The sequence below is a fragment of the Puntigrus tetrazona genome, chromosome 2 (assembly GCF_018831695.1).
Source record: "Puntigrus tetrazona isolate hp1 chromosome 2, ASM1883169v1, whole genome shotgun sequence".
NCBI lineage: Eukaryota > Metazoa > Chordata > Actinopteri > Cypriniformes > Cyprinidae > Puntigrus > Puntigrus tetrazona.
Window position 1 is genome coordinate 11,085,175 of NC_056700.1, and position 21,345 is coordinate 11,106,519.

The 21,345-nt window shown below is 36.3% G+C and overlaps 1 long non-coding RNA gene across 1 annotated transcript; it reads right to left on the reverse strand.

Moving 5' to 3' along the window:
* Positions 1-16,347: 16,347 nt before the first annotated feature.
* Positions 16,348-19,418, reverse strand: LOC122359508. The gene is made up of 2 exons (XR_006252710.1): positions 19,388-19,418; positions 16,348-16,887 (listed from the first exon to the last, which is right to left on the reverse strand). It is a non-coding gene; the product is annotated as an uncharacterized LOC122359508 (long non-coding RNA).
* Positions 19,419-21,345: the final 1,927 nt, after the last annotated feature.

The following is a 21,345-nucleotide window of genomic DNA, read 5'->3' on the forward strand; positions in this document are numbered from 1 at the left end:
GTCACTGACTACTGAATCTGCCACATTTTCACGCGATAATTGGATGCATGTGAAAAGATCACCGTTTTTTCCGATGTTAATAATGTCCCTGCATATATGATTACAGAACACATCGACTATCGGTTGTCTGTGTATGCAAAAGTGACGCTAGCATCAATAATAAACTCATTGTGATACTGAACACTGTAAACCGTGGACCACGTTACCCAGTTTTTATTAAAAAAAAAAAGGCATAATTGCTACAATTATCTTTACTATTATAAAACCGTAGGACATGGTTATTTAAACTGCACATCTAAATAAAAATAAAAACAAATGTATTTTTAAGGTTGTCTAAAAAAGTGCTGTCTAAAATACCTACTGCATTTTAAAGAGAACTGAACATGTTTATCTTAGTGGATAGAAAGAGTATATAATGCATAACGTTTTCTAAAATCCCACCCGTTCTCGCACAGCATGGACTTACGTGAAAAATGAATTGAGTGGCTTAAGAAATCAAATCGGTTTTCATTTTGCGTTTCGTTTCATCGATAGTTCATCAGCATCAGCAAAAACACTCAAAGGCTCATTCCGATCAAACTTCTAAGGACAAAAGCTAGGGTTTGAAGTCATTGTTTCTTTGGGGGTAAAATTAGCTCTTGGACAAGAATAACAGGCTCTGTGCGTGGACTCCTTTCGTAACGCGTGCCCCGCTTGCAGCGGGCAGAATGTATAGTTAAGCACTTTCTGAATAAGACGCAGAGACTGAAAGGTCATGAGCGCATGTCACTGATTCATTTCAAAACGCCAGTTTTTTTTGGCAGCTCTTTTGTGGTATTTTATTAACCGATATTATAGGAAACGATATAAAATGATATGCAAATTTAAAAACTGGGCTGGTGCATTTCTTTGTTGATAAACCAATCTAATTTCCATTATTCTCGAGTTCCCGACCAAATGCAGTTTTATTCAACAGCACATGGTTAGTGCGCTCAGACTATGACTCAGTCTTCTGTTTGTTGTTCACTGAAACATTAATGGGTTCACACTGTAATTCCAACTAAAAAATAGTTTTAACATTACAATAAAAAAAAAATTCAGAGCAGGCATTCAGACAGCTGTTATTGTGTTCTGTCAAAGGTCTTATTTTTACTCTCCTCACAATATATTCTCTCTAACTCTGTCTCTCTCTACCCCTCTCAAAAAAAAACCTGCTGCACACTGATGTATGCGTACATGCATATATCATCTCTGCCTTTGAATAGGCTTAGTCAGAAATGGAAATGAGTGAGTCAGCATTGTGCAAGAAGCTGTTTTCTGCCAAAGCTTTTGAATATCAGTGAAGAGCGATATAAAGAACATTAGCATGTTGATGGAACTTTGCATCTTGTCTGAACAGACTGTATCTGTTGAAAACAGAGAAGGACAAACTGAAAGGCGGCTAGGGTCATTGCAGTTTTATAGAGTCCTCTAACTTTTTGAAAACGAATATATTTGTGTTATGGTGTAGCCAAGTATCTCTATGAAAGGACTGTACTGTCAGACTTTCAGGAAGTATGTTCTGGTCAAGCTCTATAGGGCCTACATTTTATTAATTAACTTGATTATTTACGCTGATGGCAAGAAAATGCGCAGGATGTCTTTCAGTCTAGAAGTTAAGATGATATAAAGAGCGAATGTTAGCTGTCATTCACTGGGGATTTACAGTAAGCTTACATGAGGCTGCCAAGTTTACACTTTAGAACAGGGAACATATATTCTTTGTTATTTAAGTTTTTCTTCAAGAATTTGCTAATTTGTTGTTTATAGTCAGTAAGGTACTTGTTAAGTTTAGGTATGGGTGGGATTAAGGGATCATAACATGGCCATGAAGGAAAAGGCACTAATATGCAAAAAATCGTTAGTTAATATTGAGAATGGATCCTTCAAATAAAAAGTGTTTTAAAAAGGTTTTTAATAGATTCATCTTTGGACATTATTAAAATATTTACTTTTAGAATTACAAAGGGAAGGGGAATGATTAACAGTGAGACCAACCAACTACAGCAAAACATCACATATCGGAATATTTTATGTAACTTCTTATATGATTCCAATACATACTTTCATTTTTTTAAGGAACTGAATTTTTAATGAAATTATTTTAAAACAATCTTAATATTTACCTAATTTTAATTACAAATGACCAATAATTTATGTCAAATTATGAGTTTAATTATATATTAATAATTTTAATATATGCTGATTTGATTGATTAAACAGTGAAAAATCAATGAATAATATAGTTGTTGAATATTTTTCAGAATTCTTTGACAAACAGAATGTACAAAACAAGCTGTGTTGATCTTTAACATTACAAATGCCTTTGCTTTTCACTTTTGAAGAAGAAGAAAAATACTCTAAATTTATGGTGGTGTATATTAATAAATATTTTGACATGTACTGTATGTGCAGCCAATTTGTATTTTTTTATTTGTTTAAAGTTACAAAACCTTATAATATGTCAGCTTTTTACTATTGGCAGAAAGACAGTAGGCCACAATTGCCTGGAGGAAGTTTGCACATGTTTGCAAGTAACAGAAACCTGAGCATTTGTACAAAAGTAAACAGTGTAGTTAGTTCAGTACGCCTGGCTTCTGTCTGTCAGTAAGGTACTCAGCTCTTGCTGTATTGTAAAGTGCAGGTGCTGCTGGGCATCTTGAGTGCAAAATAGCCCCATTAAAATATTCTAGCAATTGGACGATGCATTTATTTGTATTTTACCAGAAAGCATTAATATTCGGGCTATCTAGAGAGGAGTCCAAAAGTCTGAGAACAAATTATTAGCATTTTGAGTGAAAATGTCTTTTATGTTTGTGCATCTTGCGCCCAATAGACTCAAGAACCTTCTGAGTTCACATCAGGGACATCAGGGTCACAAATTTGCTTAAATTTGCTTAGTGACCTAGAAATAAGAATCTTTTGATTTGACGTCACAGCTTTTCTTTGTTTCACATTTTCACTGCCCTAAACTTTCAGTTTATTTCTATATTTAAATAGGGGGAGAAATCAATCCCACAATGCGGTCTCGGACTTTTAGGCTTCGCTGTATATCGCGATTGAGTTATATCTCACCCCTCGACGGCTATGAAGTGACGAGATCATGCCAAATGACCTATATTGTGTTGCCGCTGTAGTTTGTACCACATTCATTTAGCGCACATCCGTCCTCTTAAAGCTCCAGGGAATAAAATCTACAGCCATTGCGTCTCACCTTGTTAGAGGTGCTGGGTCTGTACTGGAATCTGCTTTAAAAAAATGAAGTTGGGAGAGTGCTGAGCTGACGGCACTGCGAATCTGTAAACACCAATGTAAATCAATTACAACGGGAAAAACACAGTCCCGTGTATAATTTGATCTGATTATGCTGTTGACAGCAGCGGCGTAATGATTACTTCCACACAACAGAGGGAAAGCATGTTGCTGGCTCCGAGATGTGAATGTATTGTATTATCAGGCTAGAAAATCTTTGATTTGATTTGTCGAGTTGTTAGGGCAGCACTAGAAATTCGATTTGATATTAATTAAAGGAAATGGAGAAGGGGAAAAATGAATGTGGTAATAGCCTGTGACGACTTCTGAAAAAGAGTTCAGGTGCGTGTGCTTTTATGTTTCGAGATCAATATTAGTGTGCTCGTTTTGATGAGAAGAAACAGTGTGATTTGATCAGTGTAGACCTCAATCTCTTCAGTTCTTTATTGCTTCTGGAGTGATTGCACTCCCACTCCACCTGGGCTCACTCTGCCCATGCATCTGATATCCTCTGTTCGGAATGTTATAGAGCAAACAATGTAAGATGAGTTTTTGGATTTCAATTTTTATCTGTTTTTTTCAGTGTGTGTGTGTGTGTGTGTGTGTGTGTGTTATAGAGGGGTGGGTGGAGTCGCTATGTGTGGCGGCTGTATAATAGAAAATGAGTAAAGATCAGACCGCCACAATTTTGATGAAGGAACGATCTGCTGGGGTGCTTTGTGCTGTGTTTAGACCAGGTGTCGTGAAATAGCATATTTCACTTATCAACAGTCAGTCTATTATATAAAAATTCATTTTTTTGTTTTTGTTTTTTTGTCAGTTGGTGCAGCTCAGCCTAAAAAGGATAAACAATGCAGTACTTTCTCTCTTTCTCTCTCTCAGCTGCCTGTTTTCATGGCATAAATGTACCTTGGAGCACTTTTTGGACAATAAATACGTAACAAGTACATATCACTGCAGTTATTTACAGAGTTTCATTTAATGAAGCATAATTTTTGCACAATTACTTGAAGATCAGTATGTTATGACTTCAAAACAATATTTATATGCTTGGGTATTTGAAAAATTATTTTGCATGTTAGCATTACACATACCCGATGTCACGGGTGTGGTTTGGCGGAAAGGAGCACACAACGAGTAAAATAAACTTAAACAGATTTAATCCTCTAAACGGGCAAAATAAATATATACAAACAGGCAGGCAGGCAGGCAGAATATAAAGCACGTATGGACCTCGACGATCGGACAAACGGAATACAAACACACAGGACTTAAACACACAAGGAAATAGGAAAGAAACAGGTGAAGACAATAATATGATTAATAGGAACGGAAGGTAGGGGCACACAGAGCACATGGTACAAGACAAAACAACAAACACAGAGTCCAAAGACGTGACACCCGACTTCATATGGGTTTTCATAGACGGTACGTTTGTTCGGTAGCTCACAGAGTACAGAGATGTACTTGAGAGACGAGGAGCTCCCGTTTGAATCCTGCGTAACTATGGTTTGACAAAACAGTTCAAATCTAAAAGGATGTTGAAATGACACGGCTGTATCAACAAACACATTTTTATATCAGCTTTGCATTTGTTAACACTATTCTGGACCACCCCAATACATGCCTATATTAACGTAATAAAAAATGTGTCAGGGTCACATATTGAACCTGTGTTTTAGCGCCATTCGGTGGACATTTCTCTTAGCGATCATAAAGGTCAGTTATTACAGTATAAGGATTTATCAGTTTTGCATCTGCCTTTGTAAGTCTTGCCATTGTCTCAAAACTAAACTGTAGCTGGGGTAATCACCTCAGGATGGGCATGATCTGCCAAATTCAGTCTATTATCATATTATCAGCGATCATAGCTTACTCTGAATACAGTATTTTGACAGTGACTTCGATAATAACTGAAGAACGTGACTTCTTCTGCTATGATGTCATGATATACCCACACCACTAGGTGTCAGAATAAGTTCGTGATTTCACCATATCGGACAGTGAAACGTCAACAAAAATACCGAGCTTCCATTTGAGCGCACTTTCTAAGAAAACTATAGGTTGAATTCAGAATAGCATATTGGCATGCAACTATTTCTGACATGTGGCAAAAATAGTAAGAGTAGTATGCTATTACAAATTTAGCCATGGTCTCGAGGCTTCCAAACCCAGACAAGCCTAAATCTGAAACATCCTTTCAACGGACGGACATCTAATTATGTGTTGTGGTCTTTCAACTTCTTTCAAATTTTCAGGCTAAGAAGGAACATTGTTGAGCACACAGTAGTTTGACCAAACAATATAAACATTCCTGAATGGATTTGTTTTCATGAACTTTATGACCTAGATTCTGCAAATCTCATTTCTATCTTAAATATTTATCTTCGCGCACAGTGAAGCCAGCGTGTTGTATTCACTGAAAACTGCATTCTTGCATATCACTCACTTTTCAAAGCGTAATGTTATTGTTACCGAGATAGCATTGACATTTATAGACCGAGAGAGTGGAGAACAAGCAAACAGTATAATTTTTGATAAATGAGGAGCGTCAGACGTAACCGCTTTTAATGATCATTATTTACTAGCAAACAGAGAGCCGAGACTAAATCCAAACTATGATGAATTGCTGATCAATACATTGACGACAAGCCACCAGAGCCACGGACTGTAATGGGAGATTGTGTCTGAACCGAATATGTTCAATCAAGCTGTTGTCTAGCAGTAAATGTTACTATACAATGCATGTTATTTGACTGTGCACAGCGAGCCCAGTGTGGCATGTGGTTTGCAAAACACAAGGAGGGTTTTATAAGGGGCAGCTGTGATTACATTCCTCTCTTCCATTCCTTCTCATTATGAATGTGAAACAGAATACAGCCCAAGCATAACTTACAGCACTTACAGGAGGTGTGAAACTCCACTAAGGTACAAACCACACCAAATAAAATATACATAATGCTGGTGGAGTTTCATAGTCTGGCTCTCCCGAGTCCAAAGGACTTGTGCTGACTTCTCAAAATGAAAGGAGAGTCTGTTACTGTGAAGCCATGTAAATAAACACGAGCATTTCACAACTTTGACTTTTTAAGAGGCAGAGAGCTCAGTGAAGGACATGACAACCTAGATAGGCCCATGTGCACCACCATTAATAATACCCTTTATATATAGCCCATTTCAACCACGTAAGAAAAAAAACTATTAAGAAATAAAAAGCTGAAATTTATGAGAAATACAATGGCATAAAATGTCACAAAGGAATGAATATAACAATAATTATAACAGTGACAGTTTACAGAAACCAATTCTCACCATTACCTAGTTCCTTTTTAGCACATATTCTGCATGACCATATTTTATATTCTTAATACCTAAACTTAATAACTGCCTTGTTAACTATTGATCATTTATAAATTAAATTAGGAGTTTTCTAAGTCAAATGTCATAATTAATGGTTTGTTAATAGCTTTGCTTGTATAATACTATTACTTTTGTCATAACAATCCTAACAATTATTGAAATGTTTCATGCTTTGGTAATTTTGCTTTACTAAAGCATGTTTGTTTTTTGACTTGTGGATATGAGCTTCCATAGTAAAAAAAAAAATCATATATTTTCATATCTCACTTTCTTGAGATCATTATCATAAAAAACACCTGATACACCTGATACAATACAATGTGTCTCAATTTAGAGCATAGTTACCTTTTCATTTTTAATAGAAATTATTAATGGAAAATGCACAACATTGAAGTTAAACAAATGCATTATATTGACCAGGTAACGCTTTATTTTGATGGTCTCTTATGAACATTCTGTTGACAATAAGTACATTTCCACTTACATGTCAACTACCTTTCATTAGAGTATAAGTAGACTGTGAGACTAGAAGTACAGACTATAAGTGTCTGATTATTATCTGCTAACTTTTTATTGTTATGATCTACCAACAGACATTCTACTGATCCTAAGTAACTTGTGTCAACTTTTTTCAAACCCTAACCCTAGCAGTCTACTAATACTAACACTCTAATGAAAGTTAGTTGCCATGTAAATGCAGAGTTACTTATTGGGGAATAAGGGACCATCATAATAAAGTGAAACCCTGGACCAGTTATTTTTGGTTAAATAAAACATACATTGTAAACCTGATATTTGATTACTTAAACAAATTACTCTTTTAGATAATAAAAAAAACATAGAGGGTGACCAGTAAAGTTATACACCAGTAAAGTATAATAGATTTTTAAAACATTTTTATTACAGATTTTAACTCAATTATCCAATTACATGAAGTAACTGATCCCATGTTATATCTTAAGACTAATGATACCTAAATCAGTGTAGCTAGTTGTGTATAATGTGTAGTTAAAATACAAATGATGAGTTTGTCAGTGGTATAAAGGAAAGAAGGAAATATGCTACCACATTTAATTTGTTTTGTTGTTGCTTTAGTAAAATAATTGCATAATCTTCTCATTGTGCTTTTCTAGTGGACAGTATGGGGAATGCGACTAGTGGATGAGTGTCCTAAGTCCCTCTTGGGGAAGCATGGTCACATGCCTAACCCAAGACATTCCCCTTCAAGGGAACTCGCACTGATCCTCTAGCAGCATTCACCATAGTGTACACTAGAGGACGTAGTGTCTCGGCCCTTCTCGGATAACCATGGTTGCATGCACAACCCGAGATCCCCCCTAAGCTAAAGACAGGCTTACACTAGAGGAGTTTTAAAATTATAACTGATCAAAATGTAGTAGCAGCACACAGACTAGGAGAATCTTAAACATGTACACTCTACAATATTTGACAATCGTAGCGCATCACACTCTATAAGATATTATTATTATGCCAGGGTGAACAGTGCATGTGATTGACATTTTAGCAACTAATGTTTACATATGTTAGCTAGCCTGGTAGCAGCTTTCACTCAGCCGGTACGTTCAAAACTGAGGCAATACCGCCCCAGCACTTCTCTTTCCAGATTCTCGGGAGGGAAAAAGGCGGGGATGAATCAGGCTAAAAATCCTGCTGCAATCAGAACCAGAATCATCATGGATATTAATAAAGAGCTACTGAGCTAGTGTGGTTTATGTGGATGAATGGATTCTTTTGGACACAGAGCGTCAACGACTTTTACTGCAGCATTTGAGTTTAGTGCTTGCGTCTTGAGTCTTGGTGGTCTGACAGTGGACTCCTGATCAGAGGTTGTTATGAGCTAATCAGTGGGTTCAGCGATGCTTGGTTGGTTCCGGAAGCTCAGCTTCAATAGAAGGGACACGTAGTTCAGGGACAGTGGAGAATCTTATACCACTCTAATAGTCCTTTGATTCTCCTGTCACAGCCCACTTGAGGGGCAACAGACCTAGTTTGCTCTGATGATCTCTTTCTGCTGGGTCATTGCCTCTGTTAGAGTACTGTTTGCAATGACCCCCTTTTAGCAGTGTCCTGTCAAGACCCCATCATTTTTATAGCTATATGTTAGACATTCAGGTTTGAACTTCATTTTAAACCTTTAATGTATATACGTCTAGAAACATCAGTTATTCCTGAGTGATGTTTAATCAATGCGCTTCTAAAACAGTTGAAAAAAATCTATATTGATTATCCTCTAGTTGTACTTAAATGACCACTCATTGGGTTTAATTATGCCTGACTCTCTTTCAAATGCTCTTCTTTAATGAGGTATGTTAACAAAACGAGGAAACAAAACTGTTCTGACTGCTATCTTGTATCATTTGTCTGGAAAGGACTCCATGGGAATGTTAGTTAACATAAAGCCTGCGAACAAAACCTGAGCCTAAGTAAGTTTAAAGTGTGATGAAATTCCAAACTTGGGAGGCTCCATGAGAAGCAAATTCCATCGTTTCGAGTCTCTCCCTTTCACATCTCATCATCAACACTTGTGTCACATTCACCAATTGAATGGGACATTGTCCTCCCCTCAGAGCCCAGTCTCAATAACTGCCCATTTTCTGGGTCCCTGCCCTCACACAATCACGTATCAACTCCAATCTGTCCACATAATGCTCTGCTGCCTGCCTGGAATGGCTGCTAAAACCTAGTGCCACTCCATTTGCATCCACTGCTTCTGGCCAGGGTACGATTCCCTGCGATAATAAACACCCCCTGTCGAGAAGGTGCGGGTTTGATGGATTTTGTCACCAGAAGAAACTTGTATATGCAGCATTTCAAAGCAAGCAGCGTATATGCCATGGTCTAACACTTGTTTTCATACTGAGGTGCATCTCAAAACGATCCATTTTTATAAATGATGCTTATGGGACAAACATTGAAGTATTTTAATATAAGCTTGATATCTAAATAATGTTTGTAAATGCACCAGATACGATCATGCTCATCAAGTGTGCATAAGTCAGCTGCCCGTATCTGAGCGCTATTTGCAGCTCAGCATAACATTAATATTCCTCTTAATGGCAGTTTTGTTTTCCACAGGCCTGACACTCTAGACAAGATTGTTAACATGACAAAGAGCCTTCTTAAGTAACTTTAGATTTAAAGATTGATTGTAGATTAGTGAGGATGTCAAGAAAGGAGAAATCTGATCTGCTATTTGCTTAAAAGGGTCTTATACTCATTGTGGGAAAAATGGCTTGCACTATACAATGGTCAGTTCTTGTTCTTGAATTTGATTGACAGAGTGTGTGGATATTTAGTCCAGTCTATCAGTCTATCAGTGCTGTTTAGTATATTTTTAATGTCTTTCTGCAAGCAACATCATTATACCAGCAGATGTCGACAAGTTACTGCTATAATGAAAGAGTCTAATTTGTCGATTTGTTCAAAACATTGATCATTCTGGAAAAAAGTGAGAAAACGAATTAAATGAAATCAAAAAATATCCCAGATTGATTCAGAGACATCTTTAAGAGACATTGACTGCATTCAAAATCTCAAACTTTTCTACTGTATAGTAGTATAGGCAAAAAAAAAGCGTGTCGACAAAGAAGTATGTCCACATTTATAGTACTCATAATATAGTTGGCAAAAAGTGCTTGAATTACCTACTATTTACAGCATATGATGGACATTTTACCATCCAGTAGAGGATTTGTGAATGACACTGGTATGTCACATGATAATGACAACATTGCAAATGTAGTACATCCAGATTAAATTCATACTCTTTATGAATATAGTTGCAAGGTAATTATCTATTCAAAACACCTACTCAAGTAATATGCAATTTTGGATGCAGCCATTGTCTATGCATTCACAAGCGATTCATTCTAAACAGAAACCAGAGACTGTCAATATGAAAGTCATTTACAGCCAATTTTTATAAAACATTGAATCATTCAGGAAAGAAACAAGTGTCATTATGAGCAAATCACTGAATCATGCGTTCAACCCATGTGTTCGATAACACTGATTCATTCAGGAACAAAACAAGTGACCGCATCCACAAGTGAGTCACTGCTTCATTCACTCAGATTATTCAAAATACTGATTCATTCAGGAACAAAACACCCCCACTGCACTGTGCGTCGTTCAAAGATGTGCAATTCATTCCACTTCGACATTGTCTGAAATCATTTTAATCACTGAAGCTATATTGCGAGCTATTAATTTATTGCTTTTTAAAGTACTGTGCATGCGCCGTAGTGCAGCGCTCTTGCTCGTGTGATACTGCTTAAAAATAGAAACATAATGAATCTCTGCTGAGATTCTCTTTCATATCTCAACTGCCCAAAACTGCCACTGATGTTATAACAGCCTAATTTGCAAACATATCTGATGGAGCCCATAACTGTTACATTACAACAGAAAAATATTGTCTGAAAACACAAAACCACTTTGTTTTTATTTTACTACTGCTTGATTCTGACAACTGTATAAACTGCCCACACAATTTAATTGCAGAGCAAACGGCAAAAAAAAATGATTTGAATATTCTCAAACCGAATGTTGTTCTCTTTTGGAGCCTGTGGGCAGAATTACAAGGCCATGTTCTTGTGCACCCCCAGCCCTGTGTTGTCAAGCACACTCAATTCCATTTGGCAGTGAGTGATCAATATCTCCTCTCTCTCTCTCTCTCCCCTCCCCCCCCTCTCTTCTTCCATACTGCACATTTATATCTCCCTCATTGGCATAAAGATATGGACGTTATAGCAACCCACAGCTCATTGGTTAGAAATGGTAGTTATTTTTAGAGCAGCTTAATGGAACAATAGTCATTCCTCTCTCTTTCTCTCTCCCTCTCTCTCTCTCTCTCTCTCTCTCTCTCTCTCTGCGCACATTCTCTCTTTTGGGCACAAAGGTCATGGTGAAATGGATTAGATTTTGTTGTTTGATTTATATCTGTTGTTATTATGTCCCTTTCAGTATCCCATTCCAGTAAAGCGCTGATCTGCACTGGTGCATATGAATTTTCTGCTATATGCAGAATATTATGTCCACAAACAGAATATACTAGAGAAACTGTATCTGATTTCTTTCTGTAGCCTACTTTCTCATTAGAACACCTTATCATTAAATTCTTTTTTCCATAATACTTCCCATCTGAGTGTCTGTGGAGGTGTAGCCTGGGGGCTTTGGGGACCCTTGGGATTTACTACTCCATCCCAGGAATTTCTCTCTCTCTCTCTCTTGCTCTTTTTTTTTTTTTTTAACTATGGTCCTTTTCTATTCACATGCGAGGAAAAAAAGAAAGTAGTGATTTGATATCTGTGCTGAGGGAATGTAAAGGGACCCTCTGTCTCCATCGTGGCGTACAGTATATTTTTGTTGCTAAAATGAGTAGTAATGCGAACGGGAAATGCACCAGCTTTACAAGGGCGTTGAGTTGTCCCTCAACCCATGAAGCAACCATCTGTTTGGGCTTTAAGCTCTTTTGTATTAAAGCTGTAATAGCAAAAGGTCATTCCGGGAATGACATCAATAAACTTGTGAATTAATGCAAAACAAAAGGGGGGAAGATACCTCTGTACTCGAGGGTACATCTGGGTCCACCTAATCTTCTGCTATGAAACAAATCAATTAGAGTCACTGCAATTATGAACAATGAAGAACTGAATTTTACGTGGCCGTTTTTTAATGAACGGATGGAACATCCATGTAGCGTGTGGCACATCTTAGATTAAAATGCAAGCCTATGAAATTAGTCCTACTCTTTTCCAGTGCAAAATCTGCACGATAAAACTTAATCAAGCGTGGCTGAAACGCAAGCCCTAGTGCTTTTGGCAACAAAAACAACAAATAAACTATCCATGTGAATATTGGGAGGAGAATAATAGAAATGTCAGATGGAATAATCCTTTGTCACTGATATTTCCCCCCTGACCGTGAAAGGTCATGGCAGATCACTCAATTAGATGGCCCGTGGCCTGAAACCTTTCTATCCTGAGTTCAAGCAGAAATACTCGCATACTCAGAGCTCCCCCTGCTGTTTCTTTAAAGCAGCTACAAGTGTGCCTTAAGCCCCCTGGTGCCAAGAATCCTCTCAAAGCAGACCAGAGGGAATGAATCTGTATTTATTTCAGAAAAAAAAATCCAATTAAGCCAAATAAATCTGTTATGGTTTTGCTATGTTCTCTGGTACATCAGACTACAAATTACTGCTTAAATGTTTTTTTTTTTGTTTTTTGTTTTTTTAAGTCCTGTATGACACACTATGGAACTCTGTGTTTTTCAGCTATTTCTTTATATCCGCTTTTATCCGTGCTCATAAAATTATTCCAGGTTACACACTTCAGTCATTTCTGTTCCCGCATGGAAGCACAATTTTTGATCAAAACAGGTTTGGGCAGATTTGGGACAGTGACATTCAGGGAGAAAGACACTGTCTGATCCCTGCTCATGCATCCACTTCTGTGTTCACAATCAGTCTGTTTGCTTACAGGTGTGTGCCAGATAAAAGAACTATTCATACACGTAACTGTAGAGAAGCATATTGAGAATGCATGTGTTTATTTAAAGACCGTCTTTGTGAGTATAAGTGAAGATTGAATAAGTATAGGGTTGGTCTAAGGGAACAATGTGGAAAGTGTATGCATTTGTGCAATTGCTAGAAATGGACAAAATATCTGATATTATAGGATTATTATTGTTTACTAAAACCAAAAGGGTTTTTTTTGTTAGTAGAAATGATAAATAAATAAATATATAAAACCTAGTTCACAATATAACTATATAAAAACTGTCATTTCTAAATGATACTAAACTATTCCTGGTATAATATAATTTAGTGATGTTAGCAATTTTAAAAAGTGTATTGTTCTCATATTTGGAACCCATAAAAGATTCTACATAGAACCCAAATTACTTTTTTTCCCAGATTTGTACAGTATATCAGTGTTATAATAGTTATTGTTATTAAATATGTTTAAATGTATTTTTTGAGATGAAATAGTTAATTTTACATGTTCATTTTCCCATATTTAAACGTTTTTAGTACTTTAGTTGTCATCCCTCAATTAAATTTATTCCTTAAAATAATTGACAGATAAGTTTATGTTAATTGTAATTTTTATCGAATCTCAAAATAACCATCGAATTTGTGCTGTACATTTAAATGAAGTGATACTTTAATTTTGGTACTAAAATTTAAAATTGATTTTGTTTGAATGATTTGATTTTATGTTCTACTTATTTAGATGCATATTGTCACATATTTTCATTATTAACTAGATGCGTATATGCTTATTATAGCTATTTATTGGTCATTATGAAGCATTGCCTTATTCCGCATTTTCATATTGTAGATCTCTTAATCCAACTAATTTCCTAATTATTAATCAGTAAATTAAGGAGTTTGAAAGAAAGAAAGAAAGAAAGAAAGAAAGAAAGAAAGAAAGAAAGAAAGAAAGAAAGAAAGAAAGAAAGAAAGAAAGAAAAGAAGCGCTGTGTGAGGGTTTGGCTTAGGGAAAATCATTAGCTCAGATATAAAAACAATAGCAATGAATGGACAGTCCTGACAGAAGAGAGAGAGTGAGTGAGTGAGTGTGTGTGTGTGTGTGTGTGTGTGTGTGCGTGTGCGTGTGCGTGTGCGTGTGTGCGTGCGCGTGTGCTCGCGCGCAGTGCACGCTTGTTGCTCATGTTTGTTGTTCCATTTTAGACTGATAGGATTTGTGACTGATTGTTATAATCTGCCTGTTTCAGGCCCAAGGGAAAGCTATTAACATCTGTATCTTGTTTATTTGTCATGCTATAATTTCCCCCTAATCAAGTCTTAATAACGACAAGAGGATTGAGGAATTAGCTGTCTGATGGGCATTGTGCGAATCTTCTTGCTGATTACTGGAGTGAAACACTTCATTTAGCGTGACACACTAGGTTGACTACCTCAATTAACCATTCACCATGATGTCAGAGCATGACGATGTGCTCGACGAGTGTGTTTGAAGATGAAAGCTCCTCTCGTGCACTTCACCCGCAACTTTAAATGAGGAGCCAACATAAACGTTCGCATCCTCATTAAAGATTTGATGATTCTGCTCTGTGATGTGACATTACCATTAGCTTCCCATAAGCGTCAGGGCGATTTTAATAAATACGTTATTCTGCTGACCCCAGTGCTGTCTTTGTGTCGTGAACCTCGCAATGCCTTTAAATTGCGCTCATTTTGTGTAAGGCATCTAATGAGCTGTCGGTGATATTGGTTGCTGTCGTTCCTTTCTCAGCCGGCGGAGGGCGCTGTTGCGCCTTTAAATAATATTACACAGCCGTCTTCGGTAGCTAGAAGCAATTTTATATCAGCCATCTAAAAGTCATAAAGTGATACGAGAACTACATCTCTTCATGCAACTGTTACTATTGACAAAATACAGCCACTTTGGTCCAAAGTCCTTCTGTGATAATCTATGACACATTTGTGAACCAACAGCAGCAAGCCACACTGAAGCGACATGCGAGATATATATATGCTCAAGTGACCTTAACAATAATGGTATAGTGTTGTTAAAAGCATCGCGTTGCTCTATGTTGAATGATATTGAACGTGCCATGGTACTTTGGATATTACCGTGGTATTCTTTTCTACTGTTTCACTGTTTAGTTAACACAATCGCATGCCTTTTCAATGCAAACAAACTAGATTTAGACTTTTTAGTCATACACAGGTGTGGATCATCTTTATTCAGAAGACAAAGAACTTCAATATGCTGTTTTAGAGGCTTTGAAGCTGTTGGGTGGAGCTGCATGTTGTAGTTGCTATGGGGGATGTTAATATTTCCTCGAGGACCAGTGGAATAGGTCATGCGATTACAATAAAATCAGTAAGCCCCAAATGACAGCATACTATCATCATAATACACAGTCATCTCTTTGCTGTAGCTTTGTGTTTAGACTGAGGTATGATGTTGCTCGGTTGAAGCAAATATTCATTATATGAAACCAAAGTATTAAATTCAAATAAGTCACTCCAAACATCAGTAAGGTTATCGTGAAAGCCAAAATAATAATAAAATAATAATTAAAAAAACGTAAATGAAAATGAGACATTTGCCCTTAATATGTAATCATTACATATTAAAACACGCTCAGATTGAAAACATAAAAATATAAAAGCATCAACGTTAACTTTATTTGAAAGACATAAGAACAAATACGTCTGCCCTATGCGTCTTGGACATGAGCACTTCTCCCCGAATATCCAGTGAGCATCTCATAGAAGTGACACTGTGCTTTCTATTGCAAATGTCAGGCATATACTTACTCCTTACATGTCAATCGTTATGATGACAAGGGGGTTTTCAAGGTATGCATAAGCAGTTCTTTCCAGCTGAACGTGGTTTCCCACGAGAACAGCAAAGTCTGTGGCTTTTCAGGTTTCAGAAATAACATGACATACAGTCATATATCTGTCAGTGAATCGTGTTTCCTTTTTCGCTGTACAGCATTGCTAAAAAAGTTGTGTAAAGCAATATAATAAAAGACCAATAGACTAGTTATCTATTAAACTGCCGTGATGCCACCTGCTGTGCCCTGAATGCAGATCCAAGCAAAACTATCTACACATAGACTATTAGAATACATTTAGAACAAACATTAAACACAGGATAATATATGTTTATGGTTGTGCATATATGTGCATGAATCCAGTCGTTGGAGCTTGAATCAGTTCATTCAACATCATGAATTTATTTCAGTCCTAATATTTAAAAGCATTCAACATACAAGCATATATACCTTCTGTTATGACTAGACTGATTCTGACCGTATCAAATTATGTATCAGAATATCAAAAATAGTCAAATATTGCATGGAATTGTTCTGCCTACGTTACGTGTCAGTCATGTGTATTGTACTGTGTGGTATGATATTCCCATAAAGCCACATTTATAGGATTACACACATGCTACATACATATTGTTAAAGTTCTTAATTGCAGCATTCTAAAAAAAAATCATCAAGCGTTAATATTCTCCTTCACTTTACCATACAAGCTTATCTCCAGGCTTCTCTTCATGCTCGCTGGCTTCCACTTGTTTACATGAAATCCAGTATAATTGTGTTTTTAAATGAACAGTAAATGCAGCTTACTCAGGAAGGTTAACTACAAAACAAGGCCCAAGCAACTCTACAGGTAGTGATGAACGTCCACTTTAGCCAGGACATTGTAGAGCCTTCATCTCTAGTTCTTCATCATTCTAATTTCTGTTAGAGAAGAAAACAAGTTTAAGTGTACATGCTACATACATGTAAATATATTTATATATTGTATATAGATAGATAGATAGATAGATAGATAGATAGATAGATAGATAGATAGATAGATAGATAGATAGATATAGATAGATAGACTGTATATATATATAATAAAAGGCCATATCAAGCATACTTTTAGACTGGGGCTTTTTTTTCATTTCATTCTGCACATTGTTAAAGTTGCAAGAGAATAAGGGTCTGTGGATCCCTAATTCTCATGCTAACCACACAACTCTTATTTGTGAGGCAGTCATGTGACCATTAGATATCCATTACACCTGAACAATATCTCACTGTGCATTCATCAGCTTGTCATGCATGTGTTCTCTGTTACTCAGCACAGAGGAAGTAGTGTGTATGGAGAAGAGAGAAGTGGGGGAGAGAATTAAAGACAGAGGTAAGAGCAACGTGTATGTGTCATTATAAAAAATACATATGTGAGGCAAAACAAAACAAAACAAAACAGAAAACATGCAGCAGAAGTGAAAACAGTCTTAACATTACTAATTTGTCTTGTAGTAAGAGGAGAGTCAGAAGATCTTTCAAAAGCAATTAGTGAGGAGATATATAATTGCCTAATCTGTTGACATCAGTTTTACTTGTTAGTATTGATTGAGCTAATTTACATCCGGACTTCAGTCTGATTTACTGACAGCTCATGACCACGGTTTGCAGAAGATTGCAACACACTTGACCTAGTCTGCTCTGTTTTTGAAGGGTTTGTTTGTTGTGGTTTCTTACAGCTCATAGTATGAATCTATTTAATTAATCAGATCTGAGGTGAATAACATTATTTCATCGCTATTTCAAACAAACGGAAAACTGCTCATTTGTGCTGTAGCTCGCTAAAAACAGTATCACTATAAGCACTAAAAGCAAAAAGCTGCACGTTATGTTAATGTAATAATATTGCATTCTCCAGTCATCTGGGGCCTGTTTCAGAAAAGGAGGTTAAGTAAAAACTCTTGAGTAGGTTAACCCTGAAATGAGGGAAACTGAAATCTTGTGTTATTTTTAATAATAATTTTATTAATTCATTAAATAAATTAAATGTTTTTACATTTTAGTGGTAAAACATTGGCGATGCACACTGTAGGCAGATTTTTAAGTAAAAGTGGAGACTGGAGCTGGAGAATGGGCCCATTTCAAAAAAGTGGAGTGTTCCTTTAAGATGATGAGTAAGATATTTTCTAATCTAATTAAGAAATTTAACAAGTTGGATTAGAAATTATTTAATTAAAATGGCAATATTTAATGTCAAAGTGCATTTTTGATATGTAAAAGTAATTTAGCCAACGCTAATTTTTTGTGGTGTGTACTTTTTAAAATGACATTAGTTCAATAATTTACAGTTTTCACTTGATATTTTAACAGTTATGCATTGATGGAAGTGCGCACGCAGACGCGTCTTTTTGGCTGTAGCTGTTGCCATGGTGAATTGTAATTTCGCGCTCCACTGATCATGGCTTTTCATAGCCAAAAACCTCAGAGCTAAACTCAGAGTCAGCCTACTCAGAGTTGAGTAAACTGACATAATTCAGACGATCTGAAACTAGAAACTCTGAGGTTTTAATCTCTCATTAAGTCAGCTCAGAGTTCAAGTTTAAACTCAGAGTTGGTAGAACTTCCTCATTGAAACAGGGCCCAGAATCAGAGAGGACTATGTGTAGATCAAGAGAGTCCAGAACAGTGCTGATCAAATACGTCTGTGGTTTATGGAGTAGAGAGAACAACAGGGGATGGACTTTTTCACTGGAGAAATCATTATTATGGATTACTTCACAAGATGTTAAATGATTGACAGGATTATTGTGATGCATTATCTTGCATTTTCTGCATATTTTCTAGAACCTTTAAAAGAAGTGTAGTAATACTTTAGATTACTCTGGATTACGTCATTAGACAATTTTAGTAGCAGTGCATCATCATGGCCTAAATTAGCCTGCTCAAAGTCCCATTTTAAAATGAGTAATATGCAGGCAGACCAGGTGTCCCTTTGAGAGCTCTAGAAATAGACATCTATACACAATGCAGTGCAGCTAGTCCTAGATCAGAAGGAAGTGGGTTACTCTATTACGCTAACCCTTGCAGCACTCTTTTTGTATAGTGAGGCTAATACTGCTAAGAGAACTTGGCCTATTTCCATTAAACGACTGCACACTAAGCAGGAGCTTTGTGTAGAATATTGGTCATATGGAGATGAATCTTCAGTTTGGTTTAATTCTGGAAGTACTAACAGGTTGCATTTGGAAAAATCCAGGTGGGCTCTTGATCCAGACCAGACAATGAGGCATTTAATCAGCTAATGCTGAGAGCCTAATCTAACTCCTCCTTTACAAAGAGGAGCCAAGCCATACATGCTTCTCAATGCGCATTATGCTCATAAATGAGGGCGCTCTGCTTGAATAAACAAAAGAAACAGAATACAATCTCCTGAAAAGAAATTTACCCATGGCTGATTAAAATGGATCCTGCAGGGGTTTACTGGGAGGCTGCCCTGACCACCCTGTCGCTCAGGGCTGGGTGTGGTCTGAAGTTGTCCCCCAGCATCCCATCATTGCCTTCTGGAGCTCTGCTCCTTTAATATGGGACCTGAGACGTACTTCAGAAACTCTTCAATCTGGGGGCAGAGAGAAGTGTTGAATGTTAATTGAAAGAAGGCCAGCATTCACCTGTGCACTACAGTGGGAGGTGCATGTGAGCCGGGCCAAAATTAACTGTTTCTGGCAGTGGGCAATGGGTGGGTGAATAAAACACACCTGACCATAAATGTGACTTGACCACTAGTCTTAAGTAGCACAAGCAATAGTATGCAATAGTAATTGTATGGGTAAATAAAGCAAATCTTTAACAACTTTAAATGCAACTTTTTTTGTACCCTCAAATTCCTTAAGATTCCTTAAATATAAAGATTTTTAAATAGTTGTACTCTGCCCAAATGTTGTCCTATACTAACATAATCAATACATCAATAAAAAGCTTCTCTATTCAACTTTCAGGTGATGTATATTAAAAGTAAGCTACTTGATTGTTTATGTCACAAAAAAAATGTAATCTATATTATCTTCCAAACAGAAGAGGAACACATGAGCTCTCCAATAAAGAGAGTTTAATACAAATAGTCACACGTAAATACTACTTTTTATGACTAGCGTGAGTAGAACTAAACAGACAGGGGTTTAAAACACAAGAACATAATTGGGAGAACTTGAAACAGCTAGACAAACACAGACGGGAACTAATTAACTAACAATCACAAACAGGAGGACAGACAGAAAGAACCAAATAAGGCAGGGAAGACTAAAGAAAAAGAAAAAACTCAACATACACATGACACTTTGCCTGCATACATACAGTGTGGGCATAAAGGCTATATATACTATATAGTTATGTGAAAGTATTATCACGTAAGTTTTATATACAGTTTAGATATGTATCAATCTAACTTTATCTGCATAAATAAAGGATATAAAGCAATACATACAGTATTGCAAATCTCAACTAATGCATGTTTTTATTTCTTTTACAAAATAATGTAACTATATTAACAACCAGGTTTTATGGCTTTATTACTTTTATTTCTTTTATTATACTTTATTACTATAGATTATACAGTATATATATATATATATATATATATATATATATATATATATATATATATATATATATATATATATATAGTGTTAATAAATTTGATTGCTTGTATTTGTCATAAAATATTGAGTGACAGATAAAAGATATTCTAAACATTAACACCTTGATCTTAGGCTGCTATACAAAAATGTTGTGGAAAAATGTTATAGAAATAAAATTAGTTTGACTTAAAACATGGCAGAACACTGTTGATGAGGTAACTCTTATTTCTTATGTGAGTGTTAGATACTGACTACGGGTGTAAGTTTTTCAGAAACTTGATAAAGTATTTTCTTAGCTTTTCTATTTTTCCCCTCCCATACGAACTTATAATAGTCTGAAGTATTTGTTTGAAGTCATAACACAAGCAGGTCATATACCTGCTCAAGTCAAAATTGGGATAACATATCAGTGCTGCATGTTGACTTAATCCGAAAAAGGAACGATTTATAACAACGCTAAGTTATTATAGTCATCAAACACAGACAAGACCCTGACCTGCTTTCTGGCGTTTGACTTCATAATCAATATATGACTGGCTTCTACGTTGAAAGTACCCTGCTCTGCCAGTCATTGAGATCAAAAAGATAAAAGTAGTTGCAGACAAACAGCATATATTGTTCTTTCAACTTATGATGTATATCACTGTGGTTAACCCCACTCTGTTCAAGTCATGTCAGTTCAGGTTTATGATTTCCCTATTATGTGTTATCAACGTGTTCAATTTTTTAGTAAATGTACATTGAATTGAAATATATATTATATATATAT